This window comes from Camellia sinensis, chromosome 12 (genome assembly GCF_055761805.1).
Source record: "Camellia sinensis isolate YWXY chromosome 12, ASM5576180v1, whole genome shotgun sequence".
Classification (NCBI taxonomy): Eukaryota; Viridiplantae; Streptophyta; class Magnoliopsida; order Ericales; family Theaceae; genus Camellia; species Camellia sinensis.
The window spans coordinates 172,097,146-172,123,073 of record NC_138972.1 but is presented as its reverse complement, the minus strand read 5'-3'; positions in this window follow the sequence as shown (position 1 = coordinate 172,123,073).

The following is a 25,928-nucleotide window of genomic DNA, read 5'->3' as shown; positions in this document are numbered from 1 at the left end:
ATGCTCGAGAAATGGCAAGTAACACCATAATTACATATTTGCCATCATGCAAGAGGGTACGAATACATGTCTGAGTGTTCGAATCCTAATGCTCGTGAAATGCCAAGTAAACACCAAAATTACATATCTGCCACCATGATAGATGGTCCGGATAAGTGTCCGAGTGTTTACACCGTAATGCATGAGAAATGAGAAATAAACACCATAATTACATATCAGCCATCATGCAAGAGGGTCCAAAAAAGTGTCCAGGAGTTCGAATCATAATGCTCGAGAAATGGCAACTAAACACCAAAATTACATATCTGCCATCATGCAAGAGGGTCCGAATAAGTGTTCGAGTGTTTAAACCCTAATGCATGAGAAATGGAAAAAAAACACCATAATTACATATCTGCCATCATGCAAGAGGTTTCGAAAAAGAGTCTGAGTGTTCAAATCCTAATGCTCGAGAAATGGCAAGCAACACCATAATTAGATATTTGCCATCATGCAAGAGGGTTCGCATTCGAATCCTAATGCTCGAGAAATGCCAAGTAACACCGTAATTACATATCTGCCATCATGCAAGATGGTCCGAATAAGTGTCTGGATGTTCGAATCCTAATGCTCGAGAAGTGGCAAGTAAACACCAAAATTACATATCTGCCATCATGCTGGAGGGTCGGAATAAGTGTCCGAGTGTTCGAATCCTAATGCTCGAGAAATGACAAGTAAACACCATAATTACATATCTGCCATCACGCTAGAGAGTCCGAATAAGTGTCCGAGTGTTTAAACCCCAATGCATGAGAAATGGCAAGTAAACACCATAGTCACATATCTACCATCATGCAAGAGAGTCCGAATCAGTTTCCGAGTGTTCGAATCCTAATGCTCGAGAAATGGCAAGTAAACACCATAATTACATATCTGCCATCATGCAAGAGGGTCCGAATAAGTGTTCGAGTGTTTAAACCCTAATGCATGGGAAATGGCAAATAAACACCACAATTACATATCTGCCACAATGCAAGTGGTTCTGAATCAGAGTCCGAGTGTTCGAATCCTAATGCTCGAGAAATGGCAAGTAACTCCATAATTACATATTTGCCATCATGCAAGAGGGTCCGAATACGTGTCTGAGTGTTCGAATCCTAATGCTCGAGAAATGCCAAGTAAACACCATAATTACATATCTGCCATCATGCTGGATGGTCCGGATAAGTGTCCGAGTGTTTAAACCCTAATGTATGAGATATGAGAAATAAACACCATAATTACATATCAGCCATCATGCAAGAGGGTCCGAAAAAGTGTCCGGGAGTTCGAATCCTAATGCTCGAGAAACGGCAAGTAAACACCACAATTACATATCTACCATCATGCAAGAGGGTCCGAATAAGTGTCCGAGTGTTCGAATCCTAATGCTCGAGAAATGACAAGTAAGCACCATAATTACATATCTGCCATCATGCTAGAGGGTCCGAATATTTGTCCAAGTGCTTAAACCCTAATGCATGAGAAATGGCAAGCAAACATCATAGTTACATATCTACCATCATGCAAGAGGGTCCAAATCAGTGTCCAAGTGTTCGAATCCTAATGCTCGCGAAATGCCAAGTAAACACTTTAATTACATACCTGCCATCATACTAGAGGGTCCGAATAAGTGTCCGAGTGTTTAAACCCTAATGCGTGAGAAATGGCAAGTAAACACCAAAATTACATATCTGCCATCATGCAAGAGCGTCCGAATAAGTGTTCGAGTGTTCGAATCCCAATACTCGAGAAATGACAAGTAAACACCATAATTACATATCTGCCATCATGCCAGAGGGTCCGAATAAGTGTCTGAGTGTTTAAACCCCAGTGTATAAGAAATCGCAAGTAAACACCATAATTACATTTCTACCATCATGCAAGACGGTCCGAATCAGTGTCCGAGTGTTTGAATCCTAATGCTTGAGAAATGCCAAGTAAACACCATAATTACTTCTCTGTCATCATGCAGGATGGTCCGGATAAGTTTCCGAGTGTTTAAACCCTAATGCATGAGAAATGGGAAATAAACACCATAATTACATATCTGCCATCATGCAAGGGGGTCCGAAAAAGTGTCCGGGAGTTCGAATCCTAATGCTCGAGAAATGGCAAGTAAAGAACATAATTACATATCTGCCATCATGCAAAGGGGTCAGAATAAGTGTTCGAGTGTTTAAACACTAATGCATGAGAAATGGCAAATAAACACCACAATTACATACCTGCCACCATGCAAATGGTTCCGAATAAGGGTCCGAGTGTTCGAATCCTAATGCTCGAGAAATGGCAAGTAACACCATAATTACATATTTGCCATCATGCAAGAGGGTCCGAATACGTGTCTGAGTGTTCGAATCCTAATGCTCGAGAAATGCCAAGTAAACACCATAATTACATATCTGCGATCACGCTGCATGGTCCGGATAAGTGTCCAAGTGTTTAAACCCTAATGCATGAGAAATGAGGAATAAACACCACAATTACATATCTGTCATCATGCAAGAGGGTCCGAAAAAGTGTCCGGGAGTTCGAATCATAATGCTCGAGAAATGGCAAGTAAACACCAAAATTACATATCTGCCATCATGCAAGAGGGTCCGAATAAGTGTTCGAGTGTTTAAACCCTAATGCATGAGATATGGCAAATAAACATCATAATTACAGATCTACCATCATGCAAGAGGTTCCGAATAAGAGTCAGAGTGTTCGAATCCTAGTGCTCGAGGAATGGCAAGTAACACCATAATTATATATTTGCCATCATGCCAGAGGGTTTGAATACGTGTCTGAGTGTTCGAATCCTAATGCTTGAGAAATGGCAAATAACACTGTAATTACATATCTGCCATCATGCAAGAGGGTCCGAATAAGTGTCTGGATGTTCGAATCCTAATGCTCGAGAAGTGGCAAGTAAACATCAAAATTACATATCTGCCATCATGCAGGAGGGTCCGAATAAGTGTCCGAGTGTTCGAATCCTAATGCTCGAGAAATCACAAGTAAACACCATAATTACATATCTGCCATCATGCTAGAGGGTCCGAATAAGTGTCAGAGTATTTAAGCCCCAATGCATGAGAAATGGAAAGTAAACACCATAGTTACATATCTACCATCACGCAAGAGGGTTCGAATCAGTGTCCGAGTGTTCGAATCCTAATGCTCGAGAAATGGCAAGTAAACACGATAATTACATATCTGCCGTTATGCAAGAGGGTCCGAATAAGTGTCTGAGTGTTCGAATCCTAATGCTCGAGAAATGACAAGTGAAAACCATAATTACATATCTACAACCATGCAAGAGGGTCCATATAAGTGTTCGAGTGTTTAAACCCTAATGCATGACAAATGCCAGGTAAACACCATAATTACATCTCTGCGATCATGCAAGAGGGTCCGGATAAGTGTCCGAGTGTTCGAATCCTAATGCTCGAAAAATGACAATTAAACACCATAATTACATTTCTGCCATCATGCAAGAGGGTCCGAAAAAGTGTCCGGGAGTTCGAATCCTAATGCTCGAAAAACGACAAGTTAACACCACAATTACATATCTACCATCATGCAAGAGGGTCCGAATAAGTGTCCGAGTGTGCGAATCCTAATGCTCGAGAAATGACAAGTAAACACCATAGTTACATATCTGCCATCATGCAAGAGGTTCCGAAAAAGAGTCTGAGTGTTCGAATCCTAATGCTCGATAAATGGAAAGTAACACCATAATTACATATTTGACATCATGCAAGAGGGTCCGCATACGTGTCTGAGTGTTCGAATCCTAATGCTCGAGAAATGGCAAGTAACACCGGAATTACAAATCTGCCATCATGCAAGAGGGTCCGAATAAGTGTCTGGATGTTCGAATCCTAATGCTCGAGAAGTGGCAAGTAAACACCAAAATTACATATCTGCCATCATGCAGGAGGGTCGGAATAAGTGTCCGAGTGTTCGAATCCTAATGCTCGAGAAATGACAAGTAAACACCATAATTACATATCTGCCATCATCCTAGGGAGTCCGAATAAGTGTCCGAGTGTTTAAACCCCAATGCATGAGAAATGGCAAGTAAACACCATAGTCACATATCTACCATCATGCAAGAGGGTCCGAATCAGTTTGCGAGTGTTCGAATCCTAATGCTCGAGAAATGGCAAGTAAACACCATAATTACATATCTGCCATCATGCAAGGGGGTCTGAATAAGTGTTCGACTGTTTAAATCCTAATGCATGGGAAATGGAAAATAAACACCACAATTACATATCTGCCACCATGCAAGTGGTTCCGAATAAGAGTCCGAGTGTTCGAATCCTAATGCTCGAGAAATGGCAAGTAACACCATAATTACATATTTGCCATCATGCAAGAGGGTCCGAATATGTGTCTGAGTGTTTGAATCCTAATGCTCGAGAAATGCCAAGTAAACACCATAATTACATATCTGCCATCATGCTGGATGGTCCGGATATGTGTCCGAGTGTTTAAACCCTAATGCATGAGAAATGAGAAATAAACACCATAATTACATATCAGCCATCATGCAAGAGGGTCCGAATAAGTGTCCGAGTGTTAAAACCCTAATGCGTGAGAAATGGAAAATAAACACCATAATTACATATCTGCCGTCTTGGAGGAGGGTCCGAATAAGTGTCCGAGTGTTCGAATCGCAATACTCGGGAAATGACAAGTAAACACCATAATTACATATCTGTCATCATGCGAGAGGGTCCGAATAAGTGTCTGAGTGTTTAAACCCCAATGTATAAGAAATCGCAAGTAAACACCATAATTACATATCTACCAACATGCAAGACGGTCCGAATCAGTGTCCGAGTGTTTGAATCCTAATGCTCGAGAAATGCCAAGTAAACACCATAATTACTTCTCTGTCATCATGCTGGATGGTCCGGATAAGTGTCCGAGTGTTTAAACCCTAATGCATGAGAAATGGGAAATAAACACCATAATTACATATCTGCCATCACGCAAGGGGGTCCGAAAAAGTGTCCGGGAGTTCGAATACTAATGCTCGAGAAATGGCAAGTAAACAACATAATTACATATCTGCCATCATGCAAGGGGGTCCGAATAAGTGTTCGAGTGTTTAAACACTAATGCATGAGAAATGGCAAATAAACACCATAATTACATACCTGCCACCATGCAAGTGGTTCCGAGTAAGTGTCCGAGTGTTCGAATCGTAATGCTCGAGAAATGGCAAGTAACACCATAATTACATATTTGCCATCATGCAAGAGGGTCCGAATACGTGTCTGAGTGTTCGAATCCTAATGCTCGAGAAATGCCAAGTAAACACCATAATTACATATCTGTCATCACGCTGCATGGTCCGGATAAGTGTCCAAGTGTTTAAACCCTAATTCATGAGAAATGAGGAATAAACACCATAATTACATATCTGTCATCAAGCAAGAGGGTCCGAAAAAGTGTCCGGGAGTTCAAATCATAATGCTCGAGAAATGGCAAGTAAACACCATAATTATATATCTGCCATCATGCAAGAGGGTCCGAATAGGTGTTCTAGTGTTTAAACACTAATGCGTGAGAAATGGCAAATAAACACCATAATTACATACCTGCCACCATGCAAGTGGTTCCGAATAAGAGTCCGAGTGTTCGAATCCTAATGCTCGAGAAATGGCAAGTAACACCATAATTACATATTCGCCATCATGCAAGAGGGTCCGAATACGTGTCTGAGTGTTCGAATCCTAATGCTCGAGAAATGCCATGTAAACACCATAATTACATATCTGCCATCATGCAAGAGGGTCCGAATAAGTGTCCGAGTGTTCGAATCCTAATGCTCGAGAAATGACAGTTAAACACCATAATTACATATCTGCCATCATGCAAGAGGGTCCGAATAAGTTTCCGAGTGTTCGAATCAATATGCTCGAGAAATGGCAAGTAACGGCGTAATTACATATCTGCCATCATGCAATAGGGTCCGAATAAGTGTCTGGATGTTCGAATCCTAATGCTCGAGAAGTGGCAAGTAAACACCAAAATTACATATCTGCCATCATGCAAGAGGGTCTGAAAAAGTGTCCGGGAGTTCGAATCCTAATGCTCGAGAAACGGCAAGTAAGCACCACAATTACATATCTGCCATCATGCAACAGGGTCCGAATAAGTGTCCGAGTGTTCGAATCCTAATGCTCGAGAAATGACAAATAAACACCATAATTAAATTTCTGCCATCATGCTAGAGGGTCCGAATATGTGTCCGAGTGTTTAAACCCCAATCCATGAGAAAGGGCAAGTAAACATCATAGTTACATATCTACCATCATGCAAGAGGGTCCAAATCAGTGTCCAAGTGTTCGAATCCTAATGCTCGAGAAATGCCAAGTAAACACTTTAATTACATATCTGCCATCATACTAGAGGGTCCGAATAAGTGTCCGAGTGTTTAAACCCTAATGCGTGAGAAATGGCAAATAAACATCATAATTACATATCTACCGTCATGGAGGAGGGTCCGAATAAGTGTCCGAGTGTTCGAATCCCAATGCTCGAGAAATGACAAGTAAACACCATAATTACATATCTTCCATCATGCCAGAGGGTCCGAATAAGTGTCTGAGTGTTTAAACCCCAATGCATAAGAAATGGCAAGTAAACACCATAATTACATATATACCATCATGCAAGAGGGTCCAAATTAGTGTCCGAGTGTTCGAATCCTACTGCTCGAGAAATGCCAAGTAAACACCATAATTACTTATCTGTCATCATGCTGGATGGTCCTGATAAGTGTCCGAGTGTTTAAACCCTAATGCATGATAAATGGGAAATAAACACCATAATTACATATCTGCCATCACGCAAGAGGGTCCAAATAAGTGTCCGAGTGTTCGAATCCAAATGCTCGAGAAATGGCAAGTAACACCATAATTATATATTTACCATCATGCATGGGGGTCCGAATACGTGTCTGAGTGTTCGAATCCTAATACTCGAGAAATGGAAAGTAACATCGTAATTACATATCTGCCATCATGCAAGAGGGTCCGAATAAGTGTCTGGATGTTCGAATCCTAATGCTCGAGAAATGGCAAATAAACCCCATAATTACATACCTATCATCATGCAAGAGGGTCCAAATAAGTGTCCGAGTGTTCGAATCCTAATTCTCGAGAAATGACAAGTAAACACAATAATTGCATATCTGCCATCATGCAAGAGGGTCTGAATAAGTGTTCGAGTGTTTAAACATAATGCATGAGAAATGGCAAATAAACACCACAATTACATACCTATCATCGGGTAAGAGGGTCCAAATAAGTGTCCGAGCGTTCGAATCCTAAAGCTCGAGAAATGGCAAGTAAGTACCATACTTACATATCTGCCACCATGCAAGAGGGTCCGAATAAGTGTCCGAGTGTTCGAATCCTAATGCTCGAGATATGCCAAGTACACACCATAATTACATATCAGCCATCATGCAAGAGGGTCCGAATAAGTTTCCAAGTGTTTAAACCCTAATGCATGAGAAACGACAAATAAACACCATAATTACATATCTGCCATCATGCAAGTGGTTCCGAATAAGAGTCCAAGTGTTCGAATCCTAATGCTCGAGAAATGGCAAGTAACACCATAATTACATATTTGCCATCATTGAAGAGGGTCCGAATTCGTGTCTGAGTGTTCGAATCCTAATGCTCGAGAAATGCCAAGTAAACATCATAATTACATATCTGCCATCATGCTGGACGGTCCGGATAAGTGTCCGAGTGTTTAAACCCTAATGCATGAGAAATGGGAAATAAACTCCATAATTACATATCTGCCATCATGCAAGAGGGTCCGAAAAAGTGTCCGGGAGTTCGAATCATAATGCTCGAGAAATGGCAAGTAAACACCAAAATTACATATCTGCCATCATGCAAGAGGGTCCGAATAAGTGTTCGAGTGTTTAAACCCTAATGCATGAGAAATGGCAAATAAACACCATAATTACATATCTGCCATCCTGCAAGAGGTTCTGAATAAGAGTCCGAGTGTTCGAATCAAATTGCTCGAGAAATGGCAAGTAACACCATAATTACATATCTGCCATCATGCAAGAGGGTCTGAATAAGTGTCTGAGTGTTCGAATCCTAATGATCGAGAAATGGCAAGTAAATACCATAATTACATATCTGCCAGCGTGCAAGAGGTTCCGAATAAGTGTTCGAGTGATTAAACCCTAATGCATGAAAAATGGCAAATAAACACCATAATTACATATCTGCCATCATGCAAGAGGGTCCAAATAAGTGTCCGAGTGTTCGAATCCAATTGATCGAGAAATGGCAAGTAAACGCCATAATTACATATCTGCCATCATGCAAGGGGGTCTGAATAAGTGTCTAAGTGTTCGAATCCTAATGCTCGAGAAATTGCAAGCAAACGCCATAATTACATATCTGCCGTCATGCAAGAGGGTCTGAATAAGTGTCCGACTGTTCGAATCCTCAAGCTCGAGAAATGGCAAGTAAACACCATAATTACATACTTGCCAACACGCAAGAAGGTCCGAATAAGTTTCCGAGTGTTTAAACCCTAATGCATGAGAAATGGAAAATAAACACCATAATTACATGTCTGCCATCATGCAAGAGGTTCCGAACAAGTGTCCGAGTGTTCGAATCCAAATGATCGAGAAATGGAAAGTAGCACCATAATTACATATCTGCCATCGTGCAAGAGGGTCCAAATAAGTGTCTGAGTGTTCGAATCCTAATGCTCCAGAAATGGCAAGTAAACACCATAATTACATATCTGCCATAATGCAAGAGGGTCCGAATAAGTGTCTGAGTGTTCGAATCCTAATGCTCGAGAAATAGCAAGCAAACGCCATAATTACATATCTGCTATCATGCAAGAGGGTCCGAATAAGTGTCCGACTGTTCGAATCCTAATGCTCGAGAAATGGCAAGTAAACACCATAATTACATGTCTACCATCACGCAAGAAGGTCCAAATAAGTTTCCGAGTGTTCGAATCCTAATGCTCGAGAAATGGCAAGTAAACCCCATAATTACGTATCTGCCATCATGCAAGAGGTTCCGAACAAGTGTCCGAGTGTTTGAATCCTAATGCTCGAGAAATGGCAGGTAAACACCATAATTACGTATCTGCCATCATGCAAGAGGGTCTGAATATGTGTCCGAGTGTTTAAACCCTAATGCATGAGAAATGGCAAATACACACGATAATTACATATCTGCCATCATGCAAGAGGTTCCGAACAACTGTCTGAGTGTTCGAATCATAACGCTTGAGAAGTGGCAAGTAAACCCCGTAATTACGTATCTGCCATCATGCAAGAGGGACCAAATAAGTGTTCGAGTGTTTAAACCCTAATGCATGAGAAATGGCAAATAAACACCATAATTACATATCTGCCATCATGCAAGAGGGTCCGAATAAGTGTCCGAGTGTTCTAATCCTAATGCTCGAGAAATGACAAGTAAACACCATAATTACATAGTTCCCATCATGCTAGAGGGTCCGAATACGTGTCTAAGTGTGTAAACCCTAATGCATGAGAAATGGCAAATACACACCACAATTACGTATCTGGCATCATGCAAGGTGGTTCGAATAAGTGTTCGTGTGTTCGAATCCTAATGCTCGAGAAATGGCAAGTATACACCATAGTTACATATCTGCCATCATAACCGAGGGTCCGAATAAGTGTCCGAGTGTTCGAATCCTAATGCTCGATAAATGACAAGTAAACACCAGAATTACAAATTTGCTGTCATGCAAGAGGGTCCGAATAAGTGTCCGAGTGTTTAAAACCTAATGCATAAGAAATGGAAAATAAACACGCTAATTACATTCTGCCATCATGAATTGGGGTCCGAAAAAGTGTCCGAGTGCTCGAATCCTAATTCTCGAGAAATGGCAAGTAAACTCCATAATTACATATCTGCCATCATGCAAGAGGGTCTGAATAAGTTTTCGAGTGTTTAAACCCTAACACATGAGAAATGGCAAGTAAACACCATAATTGCATACCGGTCATCATGCAAGAGGGTCCAAATAAGTGTCCGAGTGTTCGAATCCTAATGCTCGAGAAATGGCAAGTAAACACCATAATTACATATCTGCCCCCATGCAAGAGGGTCCGAATAAGTGTCTGAGTGTTGGAATCCTAATGCTTGAGAAATGGCAAGTAAACACCATAATTACATATCTGCCACCATGGAAGAGGGTCCGAATAAGTGTCCTAGTGTTGGAATCCTAATGCTTGAGAAATGGCCAGTAAACCCCATAATTACATATCTGCCATCTTGCTAGAGGGTCCGAATAAGTTTCCGAGTGTTTAAAACCTAATGCATAAGAAATGGAAAATAAACACCCTAATTACATTCTGCCATCATGAATTGGGGTCCGAAAAAGTGTCCGAGTGCTCGAATCCTAATTCTCGAGAAATGGCAAGTAAACTCCAAAATTACATATCTGCCATCATGCAAGAGGGTCTGAATAAGTGTTCGAGTGTTTAAACCCTAACACATGAGAAATGGCAAGTAAACACCATAATTGCATACCGGTCATCATGCAAGAGGGTCCAAATAAGTGTCCGAGTGTTCGAATCCTAATGCTCGAGAAATGCCAAGTAAACACCATAATTACATATCTGCCATCATGCTGGATGGTCCGGATATGTGTCCGAGTGTTTAAACCCTAATGCATGAGAAATGAGAAATAAACACCATAATTACATATCAGCCATCATGCAAGAGGGTCCGAATAAGTGTCCGAGTGTTTAAACCCTAATGCGTGAGAAATGGAAAATAAACACCATAATTACATATCTGCCGTCTTGGAGGAGGGTCCGAATAAGTGTCCGAGTGTTCGAATCGCAATACTCGGGAAATGACAATTAAACACCATAATTACATATCTGTCATCATGCCAGAGGGTCCGAATAAGTGTCTGAGTGTTTAAACCCCAATGTATAAGAAATCGCAAGTAAACACCATAATTACATATCTACCAACATGCAAGACGGTCCGAATCAGTGTCCGAGTGTTTGAATCCTAATGCTCGAGAAATGCCAAGTAAACACCATAATTACTTCTCTGTCATCATGCTGGATGGTCCGGATAAGTGTCCGAGTGTTTAAACCCTAATGCATGAGAAATGGGAAATAAACACCATAATTACATATCTGCCATCACGCAAGGGGGTCCGAAAAAGTGTCCGGGAGTTCGAATACTAATGCTCGAGAAATGGCAAGTAAACAACATAATTACATATCTGCCATCATGCAAGGGGGTCCGAATAAGTGTTCGAGTGTTTAAACACTAATGCATGAGAAATGGCAAATAAACACCATAATTACATACCTGCCACCATGCAAGTGGTTCCGAATAAGTGTCCGAGTGTTCGAATCGTAATGCTCGAGAAATGGCAAGTAACACCATAATTACATATTTGCCATCATGCAAGAGGGTCCGAATACGTGTCTGAGTGTTCGAATCCTAATGCTCGAGAAATGCCAAGTAAACACCATAATTACATATCTGCCATCACGCTGCATGGTCCGGATAAGTGTCCAAGTGTTTAAACCCTAATTCATGAGAAATGAGGAATAAACACCATAATTACATATCTGTCATCAAGCAAGAGGGTCCGAAAAAGTGTCCGGGAGTTCAAATCATAATGCTCGAGAAATGGCAAGTAAACACCATAATTATATATCTGCCATCATGCAAGAGGGTCCGAATAGGTGTTCTAGTGTTTAAACACTAATGCGTGAGAAATGGCAAATAAACACCATAATTACATACCTGCCACCATGCAAGTGGTTCCGAATAAGAGTCCGAGTGTTCGAATCCTAATGCTCGAGAAATGGCAAGTAACACCATAATTACATATTCGCCATCATGCAAGAGGGTCCGAATACGTGTCTGAGTGTTCGAATCCTAATGCTCGAGAAATGCCATGTAAACACCATAATTACATATCTGCCATCATGCAAGAGGGTCCGAATAAGTGTCCGAGTGTTCGAATCCTAATGCTCGAGAAATGACAATTAAACACCATAATTACATATCTGCCATCACGCAAGAGGGTCCGAATAAGTGTCCGAGTGTTCGAATCAATATGCTCGAGAAATGGCAAGTAACGGCGTAATTACATATCTGCCATCATGCAATAGGGTCCGAATAAGTGTCTGGATGTTCGAATCCTAATGCTCGAGAAGTGGCAATTAAACACCAAAATTACATATCTGCCATCATGCAAGAGGGTCTGAAAAAGTGTCCGGGAGTTCGAATCCTAATGCTCGAGAAACGGCAAGTAAGCACCACAATTACATATCTGCCATCATGCAACAGGGTCCGAATAAGTGTCCGAGTGTTCGAATCCTAATGCTCGAGAAATGACAAATAAACACCATAATTAAATTTCTGCCATCATGCTAGAGGGTCCGAATATGTGTCCGAGTGTTTAAACCCCAATCCATGAGAAAGGGCAAGTAAACATCATAGTTACATATCTACCATCATGCAAGAGGGTCCAAATCAGTGTCCAAGTGTTCGAATCCTAATGCTCGAGAAATGCCAAGTAAACACTTTAATTACATATCTGCCATCATACTAGAGGGTCCGAATAAGTGTCCGAGTGTTTAAACCCTAATGCGTGAGAAATGGCAAATAAACATCATAATTACATATCTGCCGTCATGGAGGAGGGTCCGAATAAGTGTCCGAGTGTTCGAATCCCAATGCTCGAGAAATGACAAGTAAACACCATAATTACATATCTTCCATCATGCCAGAGGGTCCGAATAAGTGCCTGAGTGTTTAAACCCCAATGCATAAGAAATGGCAAGTAAACACCATAATTACATATATACCATCATGCAAGAGGGTCCAAATTAGTGTCCGAGTGTTCGAATCCTACTGCTCGAGAAATGCCAAGTAAACACCATAATTACTTATCTGTCATCATGCTGGATGGTCCTGATAAGTGTCCGAGTGTTTAAACCCTAATGCATGATAAATGGGAAATAAACACCATAATTACATATCTGCCATCACGCAAGAGGGTCCAAATAAGTGTCCGAGTGTTCGAATCCAAATGCTCGAGAAATGGCAAGTAACACCATAATTATATATTTACCATCATGCATGGGGGTCCGAATACGTGTCTGAGTGTTCGAATCCTAATACTCGAGAAATGGAAAGTAACACCGTAATTACATATCTGCCATCATGCAAGAGGGTCCGAATAAGTGTCTGGATGTTCGAATCCTAATGCTCGAGAAATGGCAAATAAACCCCATAATTACATACCTATCATCATGCAAGAGGGTCCAAATAAGTGTCCGAGTGTTCGAATCCTAATTCTCGAGAAATGACAAGTAAACACAATAATTGCATATCTGCCATCATGCAAGAGGGTCTGAATAAGTGTTCGAGTGTTTAAACATAATGCATGAGAAATGGCAAATAAACCCCACAATTACATACCTATCATCGGGTAAGAGGGTCCAAATAAGTGTCCGAGCGTTCGAATCCTAAAGCTCGAGAAATGGCAAGTAAGTACCATACTTACATATCTGCCACCATGCAAGAGGGTCCGAATAAGTGTCCGAGTGTTCGAATCCTAATGCTCGAGATATGCCAAGTACACACCATAATTACATATCAGCCATCATGCAAGAGGGTCCGAATAAGTTTCCAAGTGTTTAAACCCTAATGCATGAGAAACGACAAATAAACACCATAATTACATATCTGCCATCATGCAAGTGGTTCCGAATAAGAGTCCAAGTGTTCGAATCCTAATGCTCGAGAAATGGCAAGTAACACCATAATTACATATTTGCCATCATGGAAGAGGGTCCGAATTCGTGTCTGAGTGTTCGAATCCTAATGCTCGAGAAATGCCAAGTAAACATCATAATTACATATCTGCCATCATGCTGGACGGTCCGGATAAGTGTCCGAGTGTTTAAACCCTAATGCATGAGAAATGGGAAATAAACTCCATAATTACATATCTGCCATCATGCAAGAGGGTCCGAAAAAGTGTCCGGGAGTTCGAATCATAATGCTCGAGAAATGGCAAGTAAACACCAAAATTACATATCTGTCATCATGCAAGAGGGTCCGAATAAGTGTTCGAGTGTTTAAACCCTAATGCATGAGAAATGGCAAATAAACACCATAATTACATATCTGCCATCCTGCAAGAGGTTCTGAATAAGAGTCCGAGTGTTCGAATCAAATTGCTCGGGAAATGGCAAGTAACACCATAATTACATATCTGCCATCATGCAAGAGGGTCCGAATAAGTGTCTGAGTGTTCGAATCCTAATGATCGAGAAATGGCAAGTAAATACCATAATTACATATCTGCCAGCATGCAAGAGGTTCCGAATAAGTGTTCGAGTGATTAAACCCTAATGCATGAAAAATGGCAAATAAACACCATAATTACATATCTGCCATCATGCAAGAGGGTCCAAATAAGTGTCCGAGTGTTCGAATCCTAATGCTCGAGAAATTGCAAGCAAACGCCATAATTACATATCTGCCGTCATGCAAGAGGGTCCGAATAAGTGTCCGACTGTTCGAATCCTCAAGCTCGAGAAATGGCAAGTAAACACCATAATTACATACTTGCCAACACGCAAGAAGGTCCGAATAAGTTTCCGAGTGTTTAAACCCTAATGCATGAGAAACGGAAAACAAACACCATAATTACATGTCTGCCATCATGCAAGAGGTTCCGAACAAGTGTCCGAGTGTTCGAATCCAAATGATCGAGAAATGGAAAGTAGCACCATAATTACATATCTGCCATCGTGCAAGAGGGTCCAAATAAGTGTCTGAGTGTTCGAATCCTAATGCTCCAGAAATGGCAAGTAAACACCATAATTACATATCTGCCATAATGCAAGAGGGTCCGAATAAGTGTCTGAGTGTTCGAATCCTAATGCTCGAGAAATAGCAAGCAAACGCCATAATTACATATCTGCTATCATGCAAGAGGGTCCGAATAAGTGTCCGACTGTTCGAATCCTAATGCTCGAGAAATGGCAAGTAAACACCATAATTACATGTCTACCATCACGCAAGAAGGTCCAAATAAGTTTCCGAGTGTTCGAATCCTAATGCTCGAGAAATGGCAAGTAAACCCCATAATTACGTATCTGCCATCATGCAAGAGGTTCCGAACAAGTGTCCGAGTGTTCGAATCCTAATGCTCGAGAAATGGCAGGTAAACACCATAATTACGTATCTGCCATCATGCAAGAGGGTCTGAATATGTGTCCGAGTGTTTAAACCCTAATGCATGAGAAATGGCAAATACACACGATAATTACATATCTGCCATCATGCAAGAGGTTCCGAACAACTGTCTGAGTGTTCGAATCATAACGCTTGAGAAGTGGCAAGTAAACCCCGTAATTACGTATCTGCCATCATGCAAGAGGGACCAAATAAGTGTTCGAGTGTTTAAACCCTAATGCATGGGAAATGGCAAATAAACACCATAATTACATATCTGCCATCATGCAAGAGGGTCCGAATAAGTGTCCGAGTGTTCTAATCCTAATGCTCGAGAAATGACAAGTAAACACCATAATTACATAGTTCCCATCATGCTAGAGGGTCCGAATACGTGTCTAAGTGTGTAAACCCTAATGCATGAGAAATGGCAAATACACACCACAATTACGTATCTGGCATCATGCAAGGTGGTTCGAATAAGTGTTCGTGTGTTCGAATCCTAATGCTCGAGAAATGGCAAGTAAACACCATAGTTACATATCTGCCATCATAACCGAGGGTCCGAATAAGTGTCCGAGTGTTCGAATCCTAATGCTCGATAAATGACAAGTAAACACCAGAATTACAAATTTGCTGTCATGCAAGAGGGTCCGAATAAGTGTCCGAGTGTTTAAAACCTAATGCATAAGAAATGGAAAATAAACACGCTAATTACATTCTGCCATCATGAATTGGGGTCCGAAAAAGTGTCCGAGTGCTCGAATCCTAATTCTCGAGAAATGGCAAGTAAACTCCATAATTACATATCTGCCATCATGCAAGAGGGTCTGAATAAGTGTTCGAGTGTTTAAACCCTAACACATGAGAAATGGCAAGTAAACACCATAATTGCATACCGGTCATCATGCAAGAGGGTCCAAATAAGTGTCCGAGTGTTCGAATCCTAATGCTCGAGAAATGGCAAGTAAACACCATAATTACATATCTGCCCCCATGCAAGAGGGTCCGAATAAGTGTCTGAGTGTTGGAATCCTAATGCTTGAGAAATGGCAAGTAAACACCATAATTACATATCTGCCACCATGGAAGAGGGTCCGAATAAGTGTCCTAGTGTTGGAATCCTAATGCTTGAGAAATGGCCAGTAAACCCCATAATTACATATCTGCCATCTTGCTAGAGGGTCCGAATAAGTTTCCGAGTGTTTAAAACCTAATGCATAAGAAATGGAAAATAAACACCCTAATTACATTCTGCCATCATGAATTGGGGTCCGAAAAAGTGTCCGAGTGCTCGAATCCTAATTCTCGAGAAATGGCAAGTAAACTCCATAATTACATATTTGCCATCATGAAAGAGGGTCTGAATAAGTGTTCGAGTGTTTAAACCCTAACACATGAGAAATGGCAAGTAAACACCATAATTGCATACCGGTCATCATGCAAGAGGGTCACAATAAGTGTCCGAGTGTTCGAATCCTAATGCTCGAGAAATGGCAAGTAAACACCATAATTACATATCTGCCCCCATGCAAGAGGGTCCGAATAAGTGTCTGAGTGTTGGAATCCTAATGCTTGAGAAATGGCAAGTAAACACCATAATTACATATCTGCCACCATGGAAGAGGGTCCGAATAAGTGTCCTAGTGTTGGAATCCTAATGCTTGAGAAATGGCCAGTAAACACCATAATTACATATCTGCCATCTTGCTAGAGGGTCCGAATAAGTTTCCGAGTGTTTAAAACCTAATGCATAAGAAATGGAAAATAAACACCCTATGTACATTCTGCCATCATGAATTGGGGTCCGAAAAAGTGTCCGAGTGCTCGAATCCTAATTCTCGAGAAATGGCAAGTAAACTCCATAATTACATATCTGCCATCATGCAAGAGGGTCTGAATAAGTGTTCGAGTGTTTAAACCCTAACACATGAGAAATGGCAAGTAAACGCCATAATTGCATACCGGTCATCATGCAAGAGGGTCCAAATAAGTGTCCGAGTGTTCGAATCCTAATGCTCGAGAAATGGCAAGTAAACACCATAATTACATATCTGCCCCCATGCAAGAGGGTCCGAATAAGTGTCTGAGTGTTGGAATCCTAATGCTCGAGAAATGGCAAGTAAACACCATAATTACATATCTGCCACCATGGAAGAGGGTCCGAATAAGTGTCCTAGTGTTGGAATCCTAATGCTTGAGAAATGGCCAGTAAACCCCATAATTACATATCTGCCATCTTGCTAGAGGGTCCGAATAAGTTTCCGAGTGTTTAAACCCTAATGCATGAGAAATGGCCAGCAAACACCATCATTACATATCTGCCATCATGCAAGAGGGTCTGAATAAGTGTCCGAGTGTTTAAACCCTAATGCATGAGAAATGACAAATAAACACTATAATTACATATCTGTCATCATGGAAGATGGTCCGAAAAAGTTTCCGAGTGTTCGAATCCTAATGACCGACAAATGCCAAGTAAACACCATAATTTCATATCTGCCACCATGCAAGAGGGTCCGAATAAGTGTTTGATTGTTTAAACCCTAATGCGTGAGAAATGGCAAATAAACACCATAATTACATATTTTCCATCATGCTAGAGGGTCCGAATAAGTGTCCGAGTGTTTAAACCCTAATGCGTGAGAAATAGCCAATAAACACCATAATTACATATCTGCCATCATGCAAGAGGGTCCGAATAAGTGTCCGAGTGTTCGAATCCCAAAGCTCGAGAAATGACAAGTAAACACCATAATTACATATCGGCCATCGTGCTAGAGGGTCCGAATAAATGTTTGAGGGTTCAAACCCCAATTCATGAGAAATGGCATGTAAATACCATAATTACAGATCTACCATCATGCAAGAGGGTCCGAATCAGTGTCCGAGTGTTCGAATCCTAATGCTCGGGAATTGCCAAGTAAACACCATAATTACATATCTGCCATCATAATGGATGGTTCAGATAAGTGTCCGAGTGTTTAAACCCTAATGCTTGAGAAATGGGAAATAAACTCCATAATTACATATCTACCATCATGCAAGAGGGTCCGAAAAAGTGTCCGAGTCTCCGAATCCTTATGCTCGAGAAATGGCAAGTAAACACCATAATCACATATCTGCCATCATGCAAGAGGGTCCGAATAAGTGTTCGAGTGTTTAAACCCTAATGCGTATGAAATGGCAAATAAAAACCATAACTACATATCTGCCATCATGCAAGAGGTTCTGAATAAGTGTCCGAGTGTTCGAATCCTAATGCTCGAGAAATGGCAAGTAACACCATAATTACATATCTGTCATCATGCAAGAGGGTCTGAATAAATGTCTGAGTGTTCGAATCCTAATGCATGAGAAATGGCAAGTAAATACCATAATTACATATTTGCCAGCATGCAAGAGGGTCCAAATAAGTGTTCGAGTGTTTAAGGCCTAATGCTTGAGAAATGGAAAAAAAACACCATAATTACATATCTGCCATCATGCAAGAGGGCCCAAATAAGTGTCCGAGTGTTCGAATCCAATTGATCGAGAAATGGCAAGTAAACGCCATAATTACATATCTGCTATCATGCAAGGGGGTCTGTATAAGTGTCTAAGCGTTCAAATCCTAATGCACGAGAAATAGCAAGCAAACGCCATAATTACATATCTACCATCATGCAAGAGGGTCCGAATAAGTGTCTGACTGTTCGAATCCTAATGCTCGAGAAATGGCATGTAAACACCATATTTACATATGTACCATACGCAAGAAGGTCCGAATAAGTTTCTGAGTGTTTAAACCCTAATGCATGAGAAATGGCAAATAAACACCATAATTACATATCTGCCATCATGCAAGATGTTCCGAACAAGTGTCCGAGTGTTCGAATCCAAAAGCTCGAGAAATGGAAAGTTGCCCCATAATTACATATCTGCCATCATGCAAGAGGGTCGGAATAAGTGTCTGAGTGTTCGAATCCTAATGCTCGAGAAATGGTAAGTAAACACCATAATTACATATCTGTCATAATGCAAGAGGGTCCGAATAAGTGTCTGAGTGTTCGAATCCTAATGCTCGAGAAATGGCAAGTGAAAACCATAATTACATATCTACCATCATGCAAGAGGGTCCATATAAGTGTTCGAGTGTTTAAACCCTAATGCATGAGAAACGGAAAGTAAACCCCATAATTACATATCTGTTATCATGCAAGAGGGTCCGAATAAGTGTCCGAGTGTTCGAATCCTAATGCTCGAGAAATGGCAAGTAAACACCATAATTACGTATCTGCCATAATGTAAGAGGGTGCAAATAAGTGTTCGAGTGTTTACACCCTAATGCATGGGAAATGGAAAATAAACACCATAATTATATATCTGCCATCATGCAAGAGGGTCCGAATAAGTGTCCGAGTGTTCGAATCCTAATGCTCGAGAAATGAGAAGTAAAAACCATAATTACATATCTGCCATCATGCTAGAGGGTACGAATACGTATCCAAGTGTTTAAAGCCTAATGCATGAGAAATGGCAAATAAACACAATAATTACGTATCTACCATCATGCAAGGGGGTTCGAATAAGTGTCTGTGTGCTCGAATCCTAATGCTCGAGAAATGGCAACTAAACACCATAATTACATATCTGCCATCATGACAGAGGGTCTGAATAAGTGTCTGAGTGTTCGAATCCTAATGCCCGATAAATGACAAGTAAACACCAGACTTACATAGTTGCTATCATGCAAGAGGGTCTGAATAAGTGTTCGAGTGTTTAAACCCTAATTCATAAGAAATGGCAAATAAACACCCTAATTACATTCTGCCATCATGCAAGGGGGCCCGAAAAAGTGTCCGAGTGTTCGAATCCTAATTCTCGAGAAATGGCAAGTAAACACCACAATTACATATCTGCCATCATGCCAGAGGGTCTGAATAAGTGTTCGAGTGTTTAAACCCTAATGCATGAGAAATGGCAAGTAAACACCATAATTACATATCTATCATCATGCAAGAGGGTCCAAATCAGTGTCCGAGTGTTCGAATCCGAATGCTCGAGAAATGCCAAGTAAACACCATAATTGCATATCTGCCATCATGCTGGATGGTCCAGATAAGTGTCCGAGTGTTTGAACCCTAATGCATGAGAAATTGGAAATAAGCTCCATAATTACATATCTGCCATCATGCAAGAGGGTCCGAAAAAGTGTCCGGGTGTTCGAATCCTAATACTCGAGAAATGGCAAACAAACACCATAATTACATATCTGCCATCATGCAAGAGAGTCCGAATATGTGTCTGTGACTTCGAATCCTAATGCTCGAGAAATGGCAAGTGAAAACCGTAATTACATATCTACCATCATGCCAGAGGGTCCATATATGTGTTCGAGTCTTTAAACCCAAATGCATGAGAAATGGAAAGTAAACACCATAATTACATATTTGTTATCATGCAAGAGGGTCCGAATAAGTGTCCGAGTGTTCGAATCTTAATTCTCAAGAAATGGCAAGTAAACATAATAATTACATATATGCCATCATTCAAGAGGGTCTGAATAAGTGTTCGAGTGTTTAAACCCAAATGCATGACAAATGGCTAGTAAACACCATAATTACATACCCGTCATCATGCAAGAGGGTCTAAATATGTGTCCGAGTGTTCGAATCCAAATGCTCGAGAAATGGCAAGTAAACACCGTAATTACATATCTGCCGCCATGCAAGAGGGTCCGAATAAGTGTCTGAGTGTTCGAATCCTAATGCTCGAGAAATGGCAAGTAAACACCATAATTACATATCTGCCACAATGGAAAAGGGTCCGAATAAGTGTCCGAGTGTTCGAATCCTAATGTTCGAGAAATGGCAAGTAAACACCATAATTACATATCTCCCATCATCCAAGTGGGTCCGAATAAGTTTCCGAGTGTTTAAACCCTAATGCATGTGAAATGGCAAGCAAACACCATCATTACATATCCGTCATCATGCAAGTGGGTCTGAATAAGTGTCCGAGTGTTTAAACCCTAATGCATGAGAAATGGAAAATAAACACCATAATTACATATCTGTCATCATGCAAGATGGTCCGAATAAGTGTCCGAGTGTTCGAATCCAAATGTTCGAGAAATGGCAAGTAAACACCATAATTACATATATGCCATCATGCAAGTGGGTCCGAATAAGTTTCTGAGTGTTTAAACCCTAATGCATGAGAAATGGCAAGCAAACACCATCATTACATATCTGTCATCATGCAAGAGGGTCTGAATAAGTGTCCGAGTGTTTAAACCCTAATGCATGAGAAATGGCAAAGAAACACCATAAATACATATCTGTCATCATGCAAGACGGTCCGAAAAAGTGTCCGAGTGTTCAAATCCTAATGACCGAGAAATGCCAAGTAAACACTATAATTACATATCTGCCATCATGCACGAGGGTCCGAATAAGTGGTCGAGTGTTTAAACCCTAATGCATGAGAAATGGCAAATAAACACCATAATTACATATTTCCCATCATGCAAGAGGGTCCGAATAAGTGTCTGAGTGTTCGAATCCTAATGCTCGAGAAGTGGCAAGTAAACACCATAATTACATATCTGCCATCATGTAAGAGGGTCCGAATAAGTGTCCGAGTGTTCGAATCCTAATGCTCGAGAAATGACATGTAAACACCATAATTACATATCTGCCATCATGCTAGAGGGTTTGAATAAGTGTCCGAGTGTTTAAACCCCAATGCATGAGAAATGGCATGCAAACACTAGAGTTACATATCTACCATCATGCAAGAGGGTCCGAATCAGTGTCCGAGTGTTCGAATCCTAGTGCAGGAGAAATGCCAAGTAAACGCCGTAATTACATATCTGCCATCATGCTAGAGTGTCCGAATAAGTGTCCGAGTGTTTAAACCCTAATGCGTGAGAAATGTCAAATAAACGCCATAATTACATATCTGCCATCATGCAAGAGGGTCCGAATAAGTGTCCGAGTGCTGGAATCCCAATGCTCGAGAAATGACAAGTAAACACCATAATTACATATCTGTCAACGTGCTAGAGGGTCCGAATTAGTGTTTGAGTGTTTAAACCCCAATGCATGAGAAATGGCAAGTAAACACCATAATTACATATTTACCATCATGCAAGACGGTCCGAATCAGTGTCCTAGTGTTCGAATCCTAAAGCTCGGGAAAAGCCAAGTAAACACCATAATTACATATCTGCCATCATGATGGATGGTCCGAATAAGTGTCCGAGTGTTTAAACCCTATTGCATGAGAAATGGGAAATAAACGCCATAATTACATATCTGCCATCATGCAAGAGGGTCCGAAAAAGTGTCCTGGTGTTCGAATCCTAATGCTCACGAAAGGGCAAGTAAACACCATAATTACATATCTGCCATCATGCAAGACGGTCCGAATAAGTGTTCGAATGTTTAAACCCTAATGCACGAGAAATGGCAAATAAACACCATAATTACATATCTGTCATCGTGCATGAGGGTCCAAATAAGTGTCCGAGTGTTCGAATCCAATTGACCGAGAAATGGCAAGTAAACGCCATAATTACATATCTGCCATCATGCAAGGGGATCTGAATAAGTCTCTATGTGTTCGAATCCTAATGCTCGAGAAATAGCAAGCAAACACCATAATTACATATCTTCCATCATGCAAGAGGGTCCGAATAAGTGTCCGACTGTTCGAATCCTAATGCTCGAGAAATGGCAAGTAAACACCATAATTACATATCTGTCATCACGCAAGATGGTCTGAATAAGTTTCCGAGTGTTTAAAGCCTAATGCATGAGAAATGGCAAATAAACACCATAATTACATATCTGCCATCATGCAAGAGGTTCCGAACAAGTGTCCGAGTGTTCGAATCCAAATGCTCGAGAAATGGAAAGTAGCACCATAATTACATATCTGCCATCATGCAGGAGGGTGCGAATAAGTGTCTGAGTGTACGAATCCTAATGCTCGAGAAATGGCAAGTAAACACCATGATTACATATCTGCCATAATGCAAGAGGGTCTGAATAAGTGTCTGAGTGTTCGAATCCTAATGCTCGAGAAATGGCAAGTGAAAATCATAATTACAGATCTACCATCATGCAAGAGGGTCCATATAAGTGTTTGAGTGTTTAAACCCTAATGCATGAGAAATGGAAAGTAAACAACATAATTACATATCTGTTATCATGCAAGAGGGTCCGAATAAGTGTCCAAGTGTTCGAATCGTAATGCTAGAGAAATGGCAAGCAAACACCATAATTACGTATCTGCCATGATGCGAGAGGGCCCAAATAAGCGTTCGAGAAATGGCAAGTAAACGCCATAATTACATATCTGCCATCATGCAGGAGGGTCTGAATTAGTGTCTGAGTGTTTAAACCCTAATGCATGAGACATGGCAAGTAAACACCGTAATCAGATATCTGCCATCATGCAAGAGGGTCCGAATAAGTGTTCGAGTGTTTGAACCCTGTTGTATGAGAAATGACAAGTAAACACCATAAGTACATATCTTCCATCATGCAAGAGAGTCCGAATAAGTGTCCGAGTGTTTAAACCCTAATGCATGAGAAATGGCATGTAACACCGTAATTACATATCTGCCGTCATGCAAGAGGGTCTGAATAAGTGTCCGAGTGTTCGAACCCTAATGCATGAGAAATGGAAAGTAAACACCATAATTACATATCTGCCATCATGCAAGAGGGGCTGAATAAGTGTCCGAGTATTTAAACCCTAATGCATGAGAAATGCATGAGAAATGGCAAGTAAACACCATAATTACATATCTGTCGTCATGCAAGAGGGTCCGTATAAGTGTCCGAGTGTTCGAACCCTAATGCGTGAGAAATGGCAATTAAACACCATAATTACATATTTGCCGTCATGCAGGAGGGTCTGAATTAGTGTCCGAGTGTTTAAACCCTAATGCATAAGACATGGCAAGTAAACACCGTAATTACATTTCGGCCATAATGCAAGAGGGTCCGAATAAGTGTCCGAGTGTTCGAACCCTAATGCATGAGAAATGGAAAATAAACACCATAATTACATATCTGCCGTCATGCAAGAGGGTCCGATTAAGGGTCCGAGTGTTTAAACCCTAACGCATGTGAAATGGTAAGTAACACCACAATTACATATCTGCGGTCATGCAAGAGGGTCCGAATATGTGTCTGAGTGTTCGAACCCTAATGCATAAGAAATGGCAAATAAACACCATAATTACATATCTACCATCATGCAAGAGGGTCTGAATAAGTGTCCGAGTGTTTGAACCCTAATGCTTGAGAATTGGCAAGTAACACAATAATTACATATCTGCCATCATGCAAGAGAGTCTGAATAAGTGCTGGGTTTCTAAACCCTAATGCATGAGAAATGGCAGGTAACACCACAATTACATATCTACCATCATGCAAGAGGGTCTGAATAAGTGTCCAAGTATTTAAACCCTAATGCAAGAGAAATGGCAAGTAGACACCATAATTACATATCTGTCGTCATGCAAGAGGGCCTGAATAAGTGTCCGAGTGTTCGAACCCTAATGCATGAGAAATGGCAAGTAAACACCATAATTACATATGTGCCATGATGCAAGAGGGTCGGAATTAGTGTCCGAGTGTTTAAACCCTAATGCATGAGAAATGCAAGTAAACACCGTAATTACATATCTGCCATCTCGCAAGAGCGTCCGAATAAGTGTCCGAGTGTTCGAACGATATTGCAAGAGAAATGACAATTACACACCTTAATTACATATCTACCATCATGCAAGAGGGTCCGAATAAGTGTCCGAGTGTTCGAACCCTAATGGATGAGAAATAGCAGGTAAACACCATAATTACATATCTGCCATCACGTAAGAGGGTCCGAATAAGTGTCCGAGTGTTCGAACCTAAATGCATGAGAAATGGCAAGTAAACGCCATAATTACATAGCTGCCAGCATACAAGAGGGTCTGAATAAGTATTTGAGTATTTAAACCTTAATGCATGAGAAATGGCAAGTAAACACGAAAATTACATATCTGTCGTCTTGCAAGATGGTGCGAATAAGTGTCCGAGTGTTCAAACCCTAATGCATGTGAAATGGCAAGTAAACACAATAATTACATATCTGCCATCATGCAAAAGGGTCCGAATAAGTGTCCGAGTGTTTAAACTCTAATGCATGAGAAATGGCAAGTAACACCATAATTACATATCGGCCATCATGCAAGAGGGTTCGAAGAAGTGCTGGGTGTCTAAACCCAAATGCATGAGAAATGGCAAGTAACGCCATAATTACATATCTGCCATCATGCAAGAGGGTCTGAATAAGTATCCGAGTGTTTAAACCCCAATGCATGAGAAATGGCACGTAACACCAAAATTACATATCTACCGTCATACAAGAGGGTCCGAATAAGTGTCCGTGTGTTTAAACTCTAATGCATGAGAAATGGCGAGTTACACCATAATTACATATCGGCCATCATGCAAGAGAGTTCGAATAAGTGCTGGGTGTCGAAACCCAAATGCATGAGAAATGGCAAGTAACGCCATAATTACATATCTGCCATCATGCAAGGGGGTCTGAGTAAGTGTCCGACTGTTTAAACCCTAATGCATGAGAAATGGC